The sequence below is a fragment of the Lontra canadensis genome, unplaced genomic scaffold, assembly GCF_010015895.1.
Source record: "Lontra canadensis isolate GAN:19392208 unplaced genomic scaffold, GSC_riverotter_1.0 scaffold28, whole genome shotgun sequence".
Taxonomy (NCBI): domain Eukaryota; kingdom Metazoa; phylum Chordata; class Mammalia; order Carnivora; family Mustelidae; genus Lontra; species Lontra canadensis.
This window is the reverse complement of record NW_022631022.1, coordinates 4,628,285-4,644,822: the sequence shown is the minus strand read 5'-3', so window position 1 is coordinate 4,644,822 and position 16,538 is coordinate 4,628,285. Positions and strand designations below refer to the sequence as shown.

Below are 16,538 nucleotides of genomic sequence, written 5' to 3'. Positions count from 1 at the left end.
CTGGCTCCCTGCTCAGCGGGGAGTCTGCTTCTCCCTCTGCCCCTCCTCGTGCTCTCTTGCTCTCTCTCAAATAAATAAATAATATCTTTTTTTTTTTTAAGATTTTATTTATTTATTTGACAGACAGAGATCACAAGTAGACAGAGAGGCAGGCAGAGAGAGAGAGGGAAGCAGGCTCCCCGATGAGCAGAGAGCCCGACGCGGGACTCGATCCCAGGACCCTGAGACCACGACCCGAGCCGAAGGCAGCAGCTTAACCCACTGAGCCACCCAGGCGCCCCAAATAAATAATATCTTAAAAAAGAAATTTGGTAAGGACTTCTTCATGTAGAAGCCAACTGTGATATTGAAAGGTTTAATCAGAGAGGAGCAAAAATATGTATTTATATATTTTTATAAATATTATAAATAAATGGGGCGCCTGGGTGGCTCAGTGCGTTAAGGCCTCTGCCTTTGGCTCAGGTCATGATCCCGGGGTCCTGGGATGGAGTCCCGCATCGGGCTCTCTGCTTGGCAGGGAGCCTGCTTCCTCCTCTCTCTCTCTCTCTCTCTCTCTGCCTACTTGTGGTCTCTGTCAAATAAATAAATAAAACCTTTAAAAAAATATTATAAATAAATTATATATAGTTTCTCACTTCACTGTTGTGGCCTCAAAATACATGTACCTAACCTTCTCTTTCCTATGACATATTAGTATGGCTTTGGAAACTTTTTATGGTTCTGACAACAATGCATGGTTCTGGAAAGAATAGTTACAACTGAATTTCTTTCAATCTGGTTCAAAGTATATTATTCCTGAAAGGCATTCCTTGAAACCTGCAGCATAAATTAGGCATTATCTCTGTTTTCATCACCCTTATAAAGTTTTCTTCATTAGTTTTGTCTTCTTACTGTTTTGTTATTGTTGTTAATTCATTATACTCTATTCTTTCAGTAAGGAGAGTTAAAGCTGAAGGTTAATGGGTATAAACCTATAGTTATAACATCTTATTTCCTGGAGAACTACTTACTTTGAACGAATCTTCAAATTTACTGTGAAGCTGGATAAAATCTGGCTTTATCCAGATTGTCATCCATTAGACTCTGAGCTGCCTGACTTCTCGTTACTTCATAAACTTTATCGCATTATATATATTATATATATACTTCTCAAATTATATATACTTTTCTTAAATTATATATATATATACACACACACACACACACACTACTTCTCAAAATTACATATACTTTTCTTTTTTTTTTTAAGATTTTATTTATTTATTTGACAGAGAGAGATCACAAGTAGGCAGAGCAGCATGCAGAGAGAGAGGGGGAAGCAGGCTCCCTGGGATCATGACCTGAGTTGAAGGCAGAGGCTTTAACCCACTAGCCACCCAGGCTCCCCTCAAATTATATATACTTTTCAAGTATTACTAAAATGTATCTAATCTCTAAGGATAAAAATGTGACATCTGATAATATTCAAAAGAAATATACTACCTTTTTTCCCCCCCAAATACGTTTTGAGTAATCACTTTTAGAAAAAACCAGTGTGATTACTTTAAGAAAGCAGTACTTATTTGGATGTTAAATTATTGGAAGTTTTTCTCAAAGTTATCTTAATTTCTCATGCTAATCTTCTTTTATTTAAGTTACAGACATAAAATGTACACCCTTCCCTTGAATGAATTAAAATCATAAAAGGATAGTACTCCTAGTCTAAAAGGTTTAAAACAGAACAAAACTGAATGATAGCCTAAGCACACCAAGGCTTTTTATCATTCTCAAGATGATTCCATTAAACAGGCATGCATCAAGAAACAAACTCACTGATGCAAAGGCTGCAATGCTCAGAAGAACCAGATAGCAAACATAACGACTCATGACCACTTCAAAGGTATACGGTGGTAAAGTGAATAGCGGGCATCCCATCTAAAGCATAGCTATGTCTCAGCCCCTGTTGACGTCTACCATGTAAGAATATAGACCCAATGCTGCCAGCACTGATTTTTCAGGAGTTGTTATTAGTCACTGAAATGTCAATAAAATCTCCCCAATTTCAGAGGCGCCTGGGGGGCTCAGTTGATAAAGCATCTAACTTCAGTTCAGGTCATGATTTCAGGGTCCTGGGATCAAGACGCCCCCCCCCACCCCCCCCCCCCCCTCACCCCCGCCATGGAGCTCCTGCATCCAGTCCTGTGCTCACCCCTCAGGCTCCCTGCTCAGCAGGGAGTCTGCTTGTTCCTTTCCTTCTGCCCCTCCCCACCACGCCTGCTCTCTTTCAAATAAATAAATAAAATCTTTAATATTTCCCTATTTTTATATGTTGGCAGTTAATTTTTTAAAATTTTAAATATCCAAAACACCCATTTGCAACCTCTCGTCTAAAGCTGTTCAAGTGAAATACAGCTTTTAAAGTCTTTAGCATAAATAATCTATGTTGCCAAAAACAAGGATGGGTACTCAAAGAACAAAGGTATCCTGTTTAAACTAAAAAGTACCTATTCACTCTAGCAAAAAAAAAAAACAAAAAACAAATCTTATGAAAAGTGGAAGTCTGAAATAATGATAACACTTTCTACCAAATAATTCAGAATATCATGGCTGGTGCTATTAACTAGATCGATTTAATTCATTTGTTTCTTATTCAAGGGAATATTCACATTTCTTAATTTCACATCCAAATGAGAACAATTTCGGTATTATTCTCAGAAAATAAGCAGTTTTCAAAACAAAAGTTTATTCCACATTAGATAATGGTATGACATTTATACCATTTATATGATAAACAGATGTGTTTATATGCATTTATATGACATGCATTTATATGACAAACCTTTATATGACAAACAGATGGCTTTATAAAGGGAAAAGGCTATCATACAGAAAATTACAAGTCCAGGGGCACCTGGGTGGCTCGGTGTGTAAAGCCTCTGCCTTCGGCTCAGGTCATGATCCCAAGGTCCTGGGATCGAGCCCTGCATCAGGCTCTCTGCTCAGCAGGGAGCCTGCTTCCCTTCCTCTCTCTCCACCTGCCTCTTTGCCTGCTTGTGATCTCTGTCTGTCAAATAAATCAATAAAATCTTTAAAAAAAAAATTACAAGTCCATGGGCTGATGATGAATGTAGCTGTTTCTGATACTGAGATGGGTTATAGCCACAGACATTGCAAATTTCATTTAAAATCATCTAGTCAAAGACAATAATAATATTGGTAAAGTTTTCTTATTAGGAAATGATCATATCATTAAACTTTCCTTGAGCAAGCAAGGCAGCCAACAGGTGGGAAGGAGGGGACTGGAGTGTGGCCTTTTTTTTTTTTAAGATTTTATTTATTTATTTGACAGAGAGAGAGATCACAATTAGACAGAGAGGCAGGGGGTTAGGGGGTGGCAGGAAGCAGGCCCTCGCTGAGCAGAGAGTCAGATGCGGGGCTCAATCCCAGGACCCTGAGATCATGACCTGAGCCGAAGGCAGAGGCTTAACCCACTGAGCCACCCAGGCACTCCATGGGAGACTGGAGTTTTAACAGCTATACACAGAAAGCCTGAATTCGCTTCCTGTATTTCCCATTAACTTATTGATAAGCCACAAAAGGCAGTAACAAATCTCACCTCTAATTAGATCTTATGTAATATTTCATTGTATTTGTAAACTCAATTACCCTAAATAGTAACTATCTTCCACCTTCTGAAATCCTTATTCTAGAACATGTTTTCCTTCTCTCATGGAGCATAAAGGATTATAACAGGAGTGTTCCCATATTCAGCTTTCTCTTTCTCAGTTTCATGTATGAACGAGGTACAATGGAATCTGATTCTTTCTCCTAAAGGTGCTAAGCTACTTTTCATCTTAGGTACATACCATACTCTTACTTGGTACCTGGAAACACAGGTTTAAAACTCAGTTACTCTAAAGTTTAAGATAGGGCTGCACTTTAATCATAGCAATATGAAAGGCATTACACTACTATCTTCTGCTTGCTTTTATCCTGAATGAGTCTTCATTTTGCACTGTATTTACTGGGAACTTCAAGGGCTGCTGTTGAAAATCTGACAGCATTATAAATACAAATACTACTTTATTTTTATCTAACTCTTGTCCAGTTACAAATAACTATTTCTTAATCAATGGCTAAACACATAGGCAACTTCATCCATCTAATTAGAATGTTTAAAGTTATATTTATCCAAGGGCCATTATCTGTTTATTTTCTCATTTTATAGCTTACATGATAGTGCAAAAGGAATAGTCTCTTTCTATATATATATATATATATATATATTTTTTTTTTTAAGGATTGTATTTATTTATTTGACAGAGAGAGAGAGGGTTGGAGAGAGAGCTAGAGAGAGCATGAGTGGGGGGGGTGTAGAGGGAGAAACAGACTCCCCACTGAGCAGGGAGCCCCAATATGGGGCTCAATCTCAGGACCCCAGGATCACGACCTGATGCTTAACTGACTGAGCCACCCAGGTGCCACTTTCTATATTCTTAATACAAAGCCACTCTATCTCAGATTTTATTAATCTCTGCATATACTTTACAGGACATAATGAAAAACCTAGGGATAGTTCACATCTGTCACAATGTAGAACAGAGACAATTATACTATCTAAAATTTATTGGGCTTTTATGTGCCAGACACTTTTTAAGTGATTTAAATATATTAATTCATTAAATCTTTCCACAATCCTATGAAACAGTAATATCTTTACCACCATCCTCATTTCACAGATGAGGAAACCAAGTAAAGTACCTAAGATTCATAAAACTAGGAAGAAATGGAGCCAGCATACTTGGCAGCCTGACTCAAGAATTCTTTATAAACACTATATTGATTACCAAAACTTACATGAAGTATATGACTGCCCTAAGACAGCATACTCTTGTAGCCTAAGATTAAAATGAACCGACCCAACTACTTCAGTGATTTAAGATTCATCACTAACTGGGGACACCTATGTAGCTCAATTGGTTAAGAGTCTGCCTTTGGCTCAGGTCATGGTCCCAGGGTCCTGTGATCGAGCCCCATGATGGGCTCTCTGCTCAGTGGGGAGCCTACTTCTCCTTCTCCCTCTGCTGCTCCCCCTGCTTGTGTTCTCTCACTCTCTGTCAAAGAGATAAATAAAATCTTAAAAAAAAAAAAATTCATCACTGACTGGCACAACAAATACAAAAGATTATCACAAGAAAATGTATTCTTTTAGGAAATATGAGTACATCTTCACATATATTCAAGTTTTCTCAAGAAGATGCTACTGGCCTAATATGTAAGGTACAATTTATTATTATACAGTCCAATGCTCTATAACGTGTTAGGTAGGGCACATTTTGAATTTATAAAAGTATCTTAACCATAAGAACTTGATTAATACAAAATTTAGTACAGAATACTTTTTGTCCTTTCAATTTTTGTGATATCTGGAATGACTGATACTTTTTCCTTATAATCTTTCTCTATAGCTAAGCTACAGTAAAATAAAAGTATTTATTTTAAGGAGAATGGAAAAACATGAGTTCAAGTGGTCTTTCAATGATATTTTACCTTCACTGGGATATGGCTATAGTTACATTATATAACTCAGATGCAGCATAGCAAGCTTCTATTTGAATCCTACAAATATATATGATCATCAATAAACTTCCCCTTTCATTATTTTCAGTAAAGCTAACTGAATTTCATTAATTAGCAAAGGTCAGTGTGAGGAGTTAAGATTAAGAGACAATTCACAATCTTGACAACTATTAGTACTAAATAATTCTCATATTATAATGGATTATCTCAGAGCAAGAAAAACTATAGTACTAGAATCATAAAAGACTTTAACCATTTCTATGAAAAATTAATTAAAGTTTGGAAGAATTGGGGACACCTAGATGGCTCAGTCGGTTAAGGGTTAAGTGTCCGCCTTCTGCTCAGGTTGCTCTTTCTCTCTCCCTCCCTACTGCATGCACTCTTTCTCTCAAATAAATAAAATTTTAAAAAATAAAATTAGGAAGAATTAGATTCATGACTACCCTAAGATTTGAAAGAGTGTGTGCATGTATGTGAATACACACACACACACACACACACACACACACACACACACGAATTGGGGAGGGACAGAGGAGAGAGGGAGAGAGAAATCCTAAAGCAGACTCCCCGCTGAGCACAGAGCCCAACTTGGGGCTGGATTCCAGGACCCTGAGGTCATGACCTGGGCTGAAATCAAGAGTCAGAAGCTCAACCAATTGAGCCATTCAGGCAGGCACCCCTTGAATACTTTTTTTTTTTAAAGATTTTATCCATTTATTTGTCACAAAGAAAGAGAGATCACAAGTAGGAAGAGAGAGAGGGGAAGCAGGCTCTCCGCCAAGCAGAGAGCCCAATTCGGGGCTCGATCCCAGGACCCTGAGATCATGACCTGAGCCGAAGGCAGAGGCTTAACCCACTGAGCCACCCAGGGGCCCCCTTTGAATACTTTAAATAAAGGTTTCTGAAACCTCAAAATTTCAAACTTTAGGGTTTATTTCACAGTTCTGAATTTTTCCAGTATTAAGAATATCTGCTGAGTGCCTATTGCAGACTAGGTACCATATGAGACACTTCACATGGGTTACCTGATCCATGGGAGGAGTGAAGTTTAAAGACATTAAGTAATTTGCCAAATATTACCACAGCTAAGAAATGGCAGAAAGATAACTCAAATTCAGACCTAATTCCAAAACTGTTTCCCATCATGTTATGTGCCATCCTATCACATCACTCCTTACCTCATTCAACATGAATAAAAACAACTGTACCTCAGTTTTCAGTTAGTTTTACTGTTCCTTTCTAAAGATTTATTCATTTCGGGGGGTGGCGGGAGGCAGAGGGAGAGGGAGTCCCAGGCAGACTCTGCACTGAGCATGGAGTCTGATGGGGGCTCATTCCCAAGACCTTGAGATCAGACCTGAGCCAAAAGCCAATGGTAGGACGCTCAGCTGAGTGCACCACCCAGGTGCCCCAGTTTTACTGGGTTTTAAGATACAGTTTACAAAAATATTACATAAATACTTAATGTCATAAGCAGATTTTACTTTTATGTTTACTTTTTATTTTTTTAATTTTTTAAAAATATTTTATTTATTTATTTGACAGAGAGAGATCCCAAGTAGATGGGAGAGGCAGGCAGAGAGAGAGAGAGAGAGGGAAGCAGGCTCCCCGCTGAGCAGAGAACCCGATGTGGGACTCGATCCCAGGACCCTGAGATCATGACCTGAGCCGAAGGCAGCGGCTTAACCCACTGAGCCACCCAGGTGCCCTATGTTTACTTTTTAAAGCTATGTAAAAATTGGGGTGCCTGGGTGGCTCACTCAGTTGAGCCACCAGCTCTTGGTTCTGACTCAGGTCATGAGATCCAGCCCTCTGTAGGAATCTGAGCTCAGCACAGAGTCTGCTTTGGGATTCTCTCTCTCTGACCCTTCCCCCTGATTCTCTCTCTAAAATAAACAAATCTTTTAAAAAACAAAGTTATGTAAACATTATCAACCAATGACTATTGACTTACATACAGCAAAACCAGTTCTTCTGATAAACACAATTTATACTGATTTATCAACCTTTTAAATTTCCTATTACAGGACTGGGAAATTCATCTTTATTTTCAGAGATTATACACTCAGCTTTAAACATGAGCTAAACTACCTGGGAATAAAGAAATTCTAGCATGTACATCTCAGGAGTAAAACACAGGAGTACTATTTTCTAAGACCATCACATTCAAGGACCTAGAAATAGGCAGTTTTAATTTAAAACTAAGGCAATGATACCAACAAAGCATGAACTACTGAAATCTTTTATCTATGTTAACAGATAATAGTATTACAATTATCTTTACCAAAAAGTTCACTCCTAGAATTACCTGTTTTTCTCTAATTTAGGGTAAGATCACACTATTATTTTCATCACCGGTTTCCCTAATGATATTTCCAGAAGACTTAATACAAAGATTAGATTATTGGCTTATTTTTATTCTACAATAATTACTTTGTCAAAACAATCTACAAAGAAAATGAACATCTGTTTCAAGTACTCAGAACACATCCTGTGTGAGAAAAGTAAACCAACACACACAAATAGAAAAAAAAAAATCTTTCAGTAATGTGGTGAAAACGGTCTCTTTTCTACCACACTACACAATCTTTTTTAAGCTAAGTTATGCTAAAAAAACAAAAACACAGTAACTGTCATTGAGCAGATGGTTCTTCTTCTCTACTGAAGGAAAAATAAATAATAAAACTGTCATGATGAAGCCAGTATTGAAAAGCCGCAAACACCTCCCACTGGCATACAGAGTGACGAAGATCCTGAATCCTCATTTTTCTTACAATTAAAAAAAAAAAAATTAAATAAGGCTTTGATAACTGCAGTGTGGTAATATAGGAACAGTCAGCATAACACGTTACAGGACGCTAACAAGCAGCCTTGATGACAACCCAAATAGTTATTGGATTGATTTCTCCATTGATTGCCTCATCCCTATCTAACTACCAAAGAACTATTGTGTTTCCTCCATTAATATTTTCTTTTGATTGAGGATTTGGATTTTTAAGCTTTAATGTAACTTTTCACCTAATTACTACTTTTAAAAAAACACCCTTACACAAGCTTAATACTAGAGTCCCTGCAATACTGACAGGAAAAATTAGAATTTCAAATTTTTCTGTTGATCAAAGAAATACTAGATTTTTATACAAACATCTGATTTGAGTTCCCCCAGTAGAGAGTCAACTCACTCCTGCTGTTTCCTGTCTTGTTTTAGTTACTTCATTCAAAAGCTTAAGGATAAGAACAAAATAAAGCCTACTTAAAACCTGCCTGTAAGCTTCTTCAATGTAGAAGCAAATCTTTGTTTTCACTGTACTTCCAGTGCCAACACTAGGCTTAAGACAAAATAGTTGCTAAATAAATTTATGACGCATAAATGAGTGACATTATCCTTAATTATACATCTATTTATCACTATGCTATAGACTGTGGCTATCATTACCTGCCTGCTTACTAAACTGTGGATCTCTATGGAACCAGGCACTGCCGTCTTAGCTGCCTACAGTGTCAAGCAGCTTCTGCTGTACAGAACACAGCACAGTAAATAAATGTTTAACTAAGTAACTATTTTTAATTAACTGAAATTTACTTGACAGGTACCCTCAATTTACTAAATCCTAGCCCTCCATTTCACAATTACAAAAATAATTTTGTAATTATTCTAATTACAAAAAATTTAAGAAACAGCAAAACCACAATATACATAAAATCTATAACCCATCCTCTACACACTTTCTTTTCTTTCTTGTTTTAAAGCCAGAAGGTCTACTATAATTAGTATAAATTCAACATGCACTCAATACTTACATGTCACTAAATATGCTCAGAATTCCTACAGAGTAAAAGATTTATAATATTCACCATTTCCATCATCAGAGGAAGATCCCACTCTATTCCCTATAATATCAGGAATATCAGCAGTATATTTTTAAATGATTAAAAAAAAAAATCATCAGGGGTTCCTGGATGGCTCAGTCAGTTAAGCGACTGCCTTCAGCTCAGGTAATGATCTCACGGTCCTGGGATCAAGACCACACATCAGGCTCCCTGCCCAGTGGGGAGCATGCTTCCCCCTCTTCCTCTGCCCCTCCTCCATGCTTGTGCTCTCTCTCTTAAATGAATAAATAAAAATCTTAAAAAGAAAAATAAATTAGTTCTTCCAAAATACTATAAGCCTCTTATAGGCAAAAACCCTTTTCTTCTTTATGATGTCCCACAATAACTTATGCATAGTAAATTGTTCAAAATAAAGCAAGTTTTAGAAAATTTTAAAGTTCTTTGTAAACTTCAATTAAACAGAATTTAATCATGTTGCCTAAATCCAGGCATCCTAGGACGTTTATTTTAATGAACTGAATTTTAAAAATCTGTGTTGTAAGAGCTTTAAAAGAAATAAAAGAAATTATAAGAACACTAAGAGCTTCATAATTTACACAATGTAGGGGCGCCTGGGTGGCTCAGTGGGTTAAGCCGCTGCCTTCGGCTCAGGTCATGATCTCGGAGTCCTGGGATCGAGCCCCGCATCGGGCTCTCTGCTCAGCAGGGAGCCTGCTTCCTCCTCTCTCTCTGCCTGCCTCTCTGCCTGCTTGTGATCTCTCTATCAAATAAATAAATAAAAAATCTTTAAAAAAAAAAAATTTACACAATGTAGCTATTCAAATAGCTGAAAAAAAATCAATAATTGGGTTAATTCCCTCCTTTTAGTCCCTTCTCCCACCACAAAGCAGGTCATCCCCATAACACAGAAAATCAAAACAAAAATTAATTTGATTAATTAATTTCCCAAGGGAAAACAGCTAGTGAAAAGTAAAATTCCAGAGCTGGTTTGAATTTGTGATCTATGCCACTCTTGGTCTGAACATCTTTTTTCTGACTATTGGATAATTAATTAAAATAACTATGTCCCTCACTCAGTTACTACTAAATTAAATCAAGAATAGCGCTTAGAGGGGCGCCTGTGTAGCTCAGTTGGTTAAGCGACTGCCTTCGGCTAAGGTCATGATCCTGGAGTTCCAGGATCGAGTCCCGCATCAGGCTCCGTGGGAGTCTGCTTCTTCCTCTGACCCTCTCCCCTCTCATGCTCTCTCTCTAAGTAAATAAATAAAATCTTAAAAAAAAATAGCACTTACAATGTACAGTAGAGGGAATACAGTCAATAATATTGCAATAACTTTGCATGGTACAGATGATAACTAGACTTATTGTGGGGATCACTTCATAATGTATAAAAATATCAAATCACTATGATGTATATCTGAAACTAGTAAGATATTGTATATCAATCATATTTCAATTAAAAAATAACAATGCTTAGGGGCGCTGGGATGGCGCAGTCAGTTAAGTGTCAGACTCAGAGTTGTGAGATCCAACCCTATTTCAGGGTTTGCGCTCAGTGGGGAGTCTGCTTGAGAGTCTCTCTCCCTCTCCCTCCGCCCTTCCCACTCATTCTAACAATCTTCAAGAAAATAAAACAAAACAATGCTTACATGTCACCATAATTGTAACTTAAAACTTCTTGTTACATTCACAGTTTAAAATAGGCAAAATTATTAATAAGTTTTATTGACATAAATATTGCTTTGACTTCTATGCTTTTGAGGGCAAGAGCTAATGCTCTTCAGTTCTTCCTTTACAAAAATTTTCACAAGGAATTAACTAAGTAGGTTTTTCCGGGTTTTAGGAAAAGATTGCTTAAATCCTCCTTATGGCCAGTGTCAAAGTGCATGAAGAAGCTGGTTAGGATACGTGTTGCAATCTGTACTTAGAACAAAAAGAATTAGATGCAGATGGCACTTGAACAGAAAGGTTGGTTCAATGGTGATACAAGCCACCATGTTTTCCTCCTTAGTTCTGTATCTTTAACTAGACAGCCATAAATATCTTTAGAAGATAACAGACAAAAGGGATTAAAATTTTCTCTTCAGTTTTAGTTGAAAGACTTTCAGAATGGCTAGTAAATAGGAAAAATACTGCAGAAACGGAACGACCACAACTATCCTCTTCCTTTTCCGAATATGAAAAAACTGTTTCAAGAAGGTTAAAGCTACACAATCTTGGACTTAAAAAGATATTTCTATATAAAATTCTACTGAATAGGTGACCATTACATACTGCCTATAGTGCATATACTTTTGATACATTAAAAAAATTTCAAGATAAAAATAATAAAGATGCATCAAACTAGAAACCATCTACCCAAATGAAAATGAAAATATAACTTTTATTTATTATTATTTTTTTAAGATTTTATTTATTTATTTGACAGACAGAGATCACAAGTAGGCAGAGAGGCAGGCAGAAAGAGAGGAAGGGAAGCAGGCTCCCTGCTGACTGGAGGGCCCAATGCAGGGCTCGATCCCAGGACCCTGGGATCATGACCTGAGCCGAAGGCAGAGGCTTTAACCCATTGAGCCACCCAGGCGCCCCTTGAATTTTTTTTTAATAATAGTCAGACTAGGGGCGCCTGGGTGGCTCAGTCAGTTGGGTGTCTGCCTTCGGCTCAGGACATGATCCTAGGGTCCTGGGATCGAGTCCCACGTCGGGCTCCCTGCTCAGTGGGGAGCCTGCTTCTCCCTCTGCCCCTCATCCTGCTCGTGCTCTCTCTCTCTCTTGCTTCCAAATTTAAAAAAAAAAAAAAATCTTTAAAAAAAAATAGTCATTCTGGTAAGTATGAAGTGGTATCTCATTCTAATTCTGATTTGTATTTCCCTAAAGACTAACAATTTTGAGCATCTTTTCAAGTGTTTACAAGTGTTTATTTGTATATCCTCTCTGGAGAAATGTCTACTCAAGTTCTATACCCATTTTTTTTAAAGACTTTATTTTTTTATTTGACAGTGAGAGAGAGATTGTAAATGGGGAGTATTAGAGGGAGAAAGAGAAGCAGGCTCCCCATGGAGCAGGGAGCCTGATGTGGGGCTCGATCCCAGGATCCTAGGATCATGACCTGAGCTGAAGGCAGATGCTTAACTGACTGAGCCACCCAGGTGGCTTGAACTGTGAACCCAGGTGCCATTCTTGAACTGTTTTTTGTTGTCGTTGAGTTTTAGGCATCATGCAAACATTCTGTTATTAATCCCTTAGCAGAAAATACTTGCAAGTATTTTTTTCCATTTTGTAGTTCATTTTTCACTTTCTTGATAGTATCCATGACACACAAAGCCCTTAATCTATAAGTTGCTTTGAAGGCTAACTAACCTTTATCTCCACTTTGCACTTGCACTGCTATTAAAATCAGACCTGTTGGGGCACCTGGGTGGCTTAGTGGGTTAAGACTCTGCCTTCGGCTCAAGTCATGATCTCAGGGTTCTGGGATCGAGTCCCACATCTGGCTCTCTGCTTGGCAGGGAGGCTGCTTCCTCCTCTCTCTCTACCTGCTTCTCTGCCTACTTGTGATCTCTCTGTGTCAAATAAAAAATTCTTTAAAAAAAATTTTTTTTTAATTAAAAAAAAAAAAATCAGACCTGTTAATTCAGATTAAGCCTTCAAGTACCTAAAACATAAAGCTGAATGAAGACTAAAAGGCTGAAATGTCAATAGCAGATCATTTTGTGTCAGAAAAATGCTGATATCGTTTCTTAGTTTTAAAAGAACAGGATGAAGGGGGGCGCCTGGGTGGCTCAGTGGGTTAAATCCTCTGTCTTCAGCTCAGGTCATGATCCCAGGGTCCTGGGATCGAGCCCCACATCGGGCTCTCTGCTCATCGGGGAGCCTGCTTCCCTTCCTCTCTTTCTGCCTGCCCCTCTGCCTACTTGTGATCCCTGTCTGTCAAATAAATAAATAAAACTTTAAAAAAAAACAACAACCCAGGATGAGGGTGCCCTCAGTGCTTAAACTGATCTCTTATTTCAGCTCAGGTCATGACTTCAGAGTCATGAGATTGAGCCCTGTACTGGGCTCTGCACTCAGCAGGATGTCTGCTTGAGAGTCTCTCTCTCCCTCTCCCTCTGCTCCTCCCCCAACTCGCATCTATGCTCTCTCTCTCTCAAATAAGTAAATCTTTAAAAAAAGAGAAAAGAACTGGATGAATTGGGGAGCCTGGTTGGCTCAGTCTATTGGGCCTCTCTGCCTCTTGATTTTAGCTCAGGTCTTGATCTCTGGCTGGTGAGTTCAAGCCCAACACTGAGCTCGACGCTGGGTATGGAGCCTACTTAAAACAAAAACAAAACAACAAAAAAATACAAGTAATAGGACAGGATGAAAGAAGACAGTTTCATTAAGTGAGACTGCTGGCTCTAACCACCTTTTGCTAATTCACAGATATCCTCCAGACACCATTCTCCATGAGCTGTGCTATAGCTCATATAATTTCGTTTACATTTAGAGTCAAAACATGTTACTACACAGAAGGATACTTTGATCAAATACAATTTCACTATTCATAATTCATATTTATAGTTCATCAGATAGTACTATGCAAAATAAATATGGACCAATCTCAAACACACTTACTAGGTCCCTACTTTTTATTTTGAGTATTTTCTTTGAATCCCTTATTGCCATAAAACAGCAGTTCTCAGTTGTGGCTGCACAGCAGTCACTAATGAAACCAGGAACCACACCCCCCTTAATATCCTGATTTAATACGATAAAGATGGGTAGGATACTAAAACTTTTTAAAATATGCAGCTAGGGGCGCCTGGGTGGCTCAGTGGGTTAAGCCTCTGCCTTCAGCTCAGGTCATGATCTCAGAGTCCTGGGATCAAGCCCTACATCGGGCTCTCTGCTCAGTGGGGAGCCTGCTTTCCCCTCTCTGCCTGCCTGCTTCTCTATCTACTTGATATCTCTCTATATATATCAAATAAATAAAATCTTTAAAAAAAATAAAATATGCAGCTAGATTGAGATCCATTATGCTACCATAATATTTGTTATCAACATTTCTCTAATGTTGATAACAAACAGCAGTTAAAAATTTCATGCATTTGCTGTTTTTTATAAAATCAAAAATTTGGGGGCACGCCTGGCTAGCTCAGTCCATGGAGCATGCAACTCTTGATCTCAGGATTGTGAATTTGAGCGGCACATTGGGTGCAGAAATTACTTAAAAAAAAGAAAATCTTAAAAAAAAAAAGCAAACAAATATTTCTAGCCCCAAGAAAATATATATTATCTTTTTTTAAAGATTTTATTCATTTATTAATGACAGAGTGGGAGAGAGAGCAAGAGAAAGCATAAGCAGAGGGAGCAGCAGAGGGAGAGAGAGAAGCAGGCTCCCTACTGAGCAGAGAGCCTGATGCGAGGCTCGATCCTGGGACTCCAGGATCACAACCTAAGCTGAAGGCAGACACCCAACTAACCACTGGCTGAGCTACCCAGGGCCCCAATAAATAAAAATCTTTAAAAAATATATACATAAAAAATATATATATATATATATATACACACACACACACACATACACACATAGGGACGCCTGGGTGGCTCAGTCAGTTAAGCCTCTGCCTTCAGCTCTGGTTGGTGTGTTATTGGGCTCCTTGCTCGGCACAGAGCCTGCTTCCTTCTCCCTCTGCCTGCCACTCCCCGTGTTTGCGTACTCATCTCTCTCTCTGACAAATAAATAAATAAAATCTTAAAAAAATATATATGTATACACACACACACACACATATATATATATGTATATATATATATATATAATCTCCTAGTGACCCTGCTTTCAGATTGAACTGATACAATGAATCAAGGAAGACCCACTGGCCTAGTTCTTACTTTATCCTTCCTTATTAAATCATTGCAAGTAGTTCCTCATTTCACCATCTTTATTCCTGTACCCTTTTGTTCCAGTCAAGACATGAAATAGCAGGAAGACAAAAGAAACCTTTCCAAATTCAGGTGACCTTCCAAAGTGTATTTTACCAATATATTTCTAAATATACAACACAGAATTTTAACACTGTGCTACACACAGTATTGGATAAATCTCCATAATCATCATATAAATATATATATATATATAAACCTATAATATATAGTTTATATATTAACCTATATTCAATCAAAATATGAATGCAAAAGCTCACTTATTTATTAATAAGTATTAACTTACTGCTTTCTATTACCAGGTATGAGGATATACACTGGATATAAACACAAAATACAGATTTTAATGGCTTTAAGAAATAGGACAAGGGCTCTTACAGATATGTGAGAGGTATTAGGCAGTATAAGGAAGTACAGACAAGGAACATCTAATAATTTAGTGGTTAAAAATACTTTAAAGTGTGAGATTTAACCGTGGGGGCAGGAAAGCAGGGGGGGAGACTAAGAGTTCCTGAAAAAGTATACCAAGGGAGAGAAAGGCATTGCAGGGGGAAAAAAAATGTACACACACACACACACACACACACACACAAGAATGGAGCCAAAAGAATGCAGCCTCTAACACAGCTGTTCTCAAAGCATGGTCCCTCGGTCAGGAGCATCAAAATCACCTGGGAATTTGTTATAAATAGAAATTTTGGGGCCCCAGCCCAGATCCATTAAATCAGAAACTCTGGAGGTAGGGCCCAGCAATCTGCGCTTTAACAAATCCTCCAGATGACTCTGATACACACTAAAGTTTCAAAACCACTGATCTAGTCTGATCAGGGAACTGTAATTATGTTATTAAAATTAAAACAAAGAAAGCTCACAACTGTTGGAGGTCAAATTGCACAAGGCATTGTACACTAACATTAAGACCTGAGAAGCCACTGACAGTTCCCAATCTGTGAGGTTCTTTTCCTCTCTTAATTACCATTGCCTGCATATGCACTGTCTTCATCCTCTCATGGGATATTTAAGAAACTTGACTATGTGCTATGGTCAAGAGCCACCAAGAGTTTAAAAAAAAAAAAAAAAAAAAAAAGAGCCACCAAGAGTTAACCACAAATTTTGATACAGCATTTTCATTATTACTGAGTTTTAAGTATTCTTTTTATTTTATTTTATTTTATTTATTTATTTGACAGAGAGAGATATCACAAGCAGGAAGAGAGAGA

General features: G+C 37.9%; 1 protein-coding gene across 12 annotated transcripts in view; it reads right to left on the bottom strand.

Annotated features, from left to right (window-relative positions):
• Positions 1-16,538, bottom strand: part of CSNK1G1 (casein kinase 1 gamma 1) — a 188,717-nt gene that overhangs the window by 128,636 nt on the left and 43,543 nt on the right. The window lies entirely within an intron of this gene.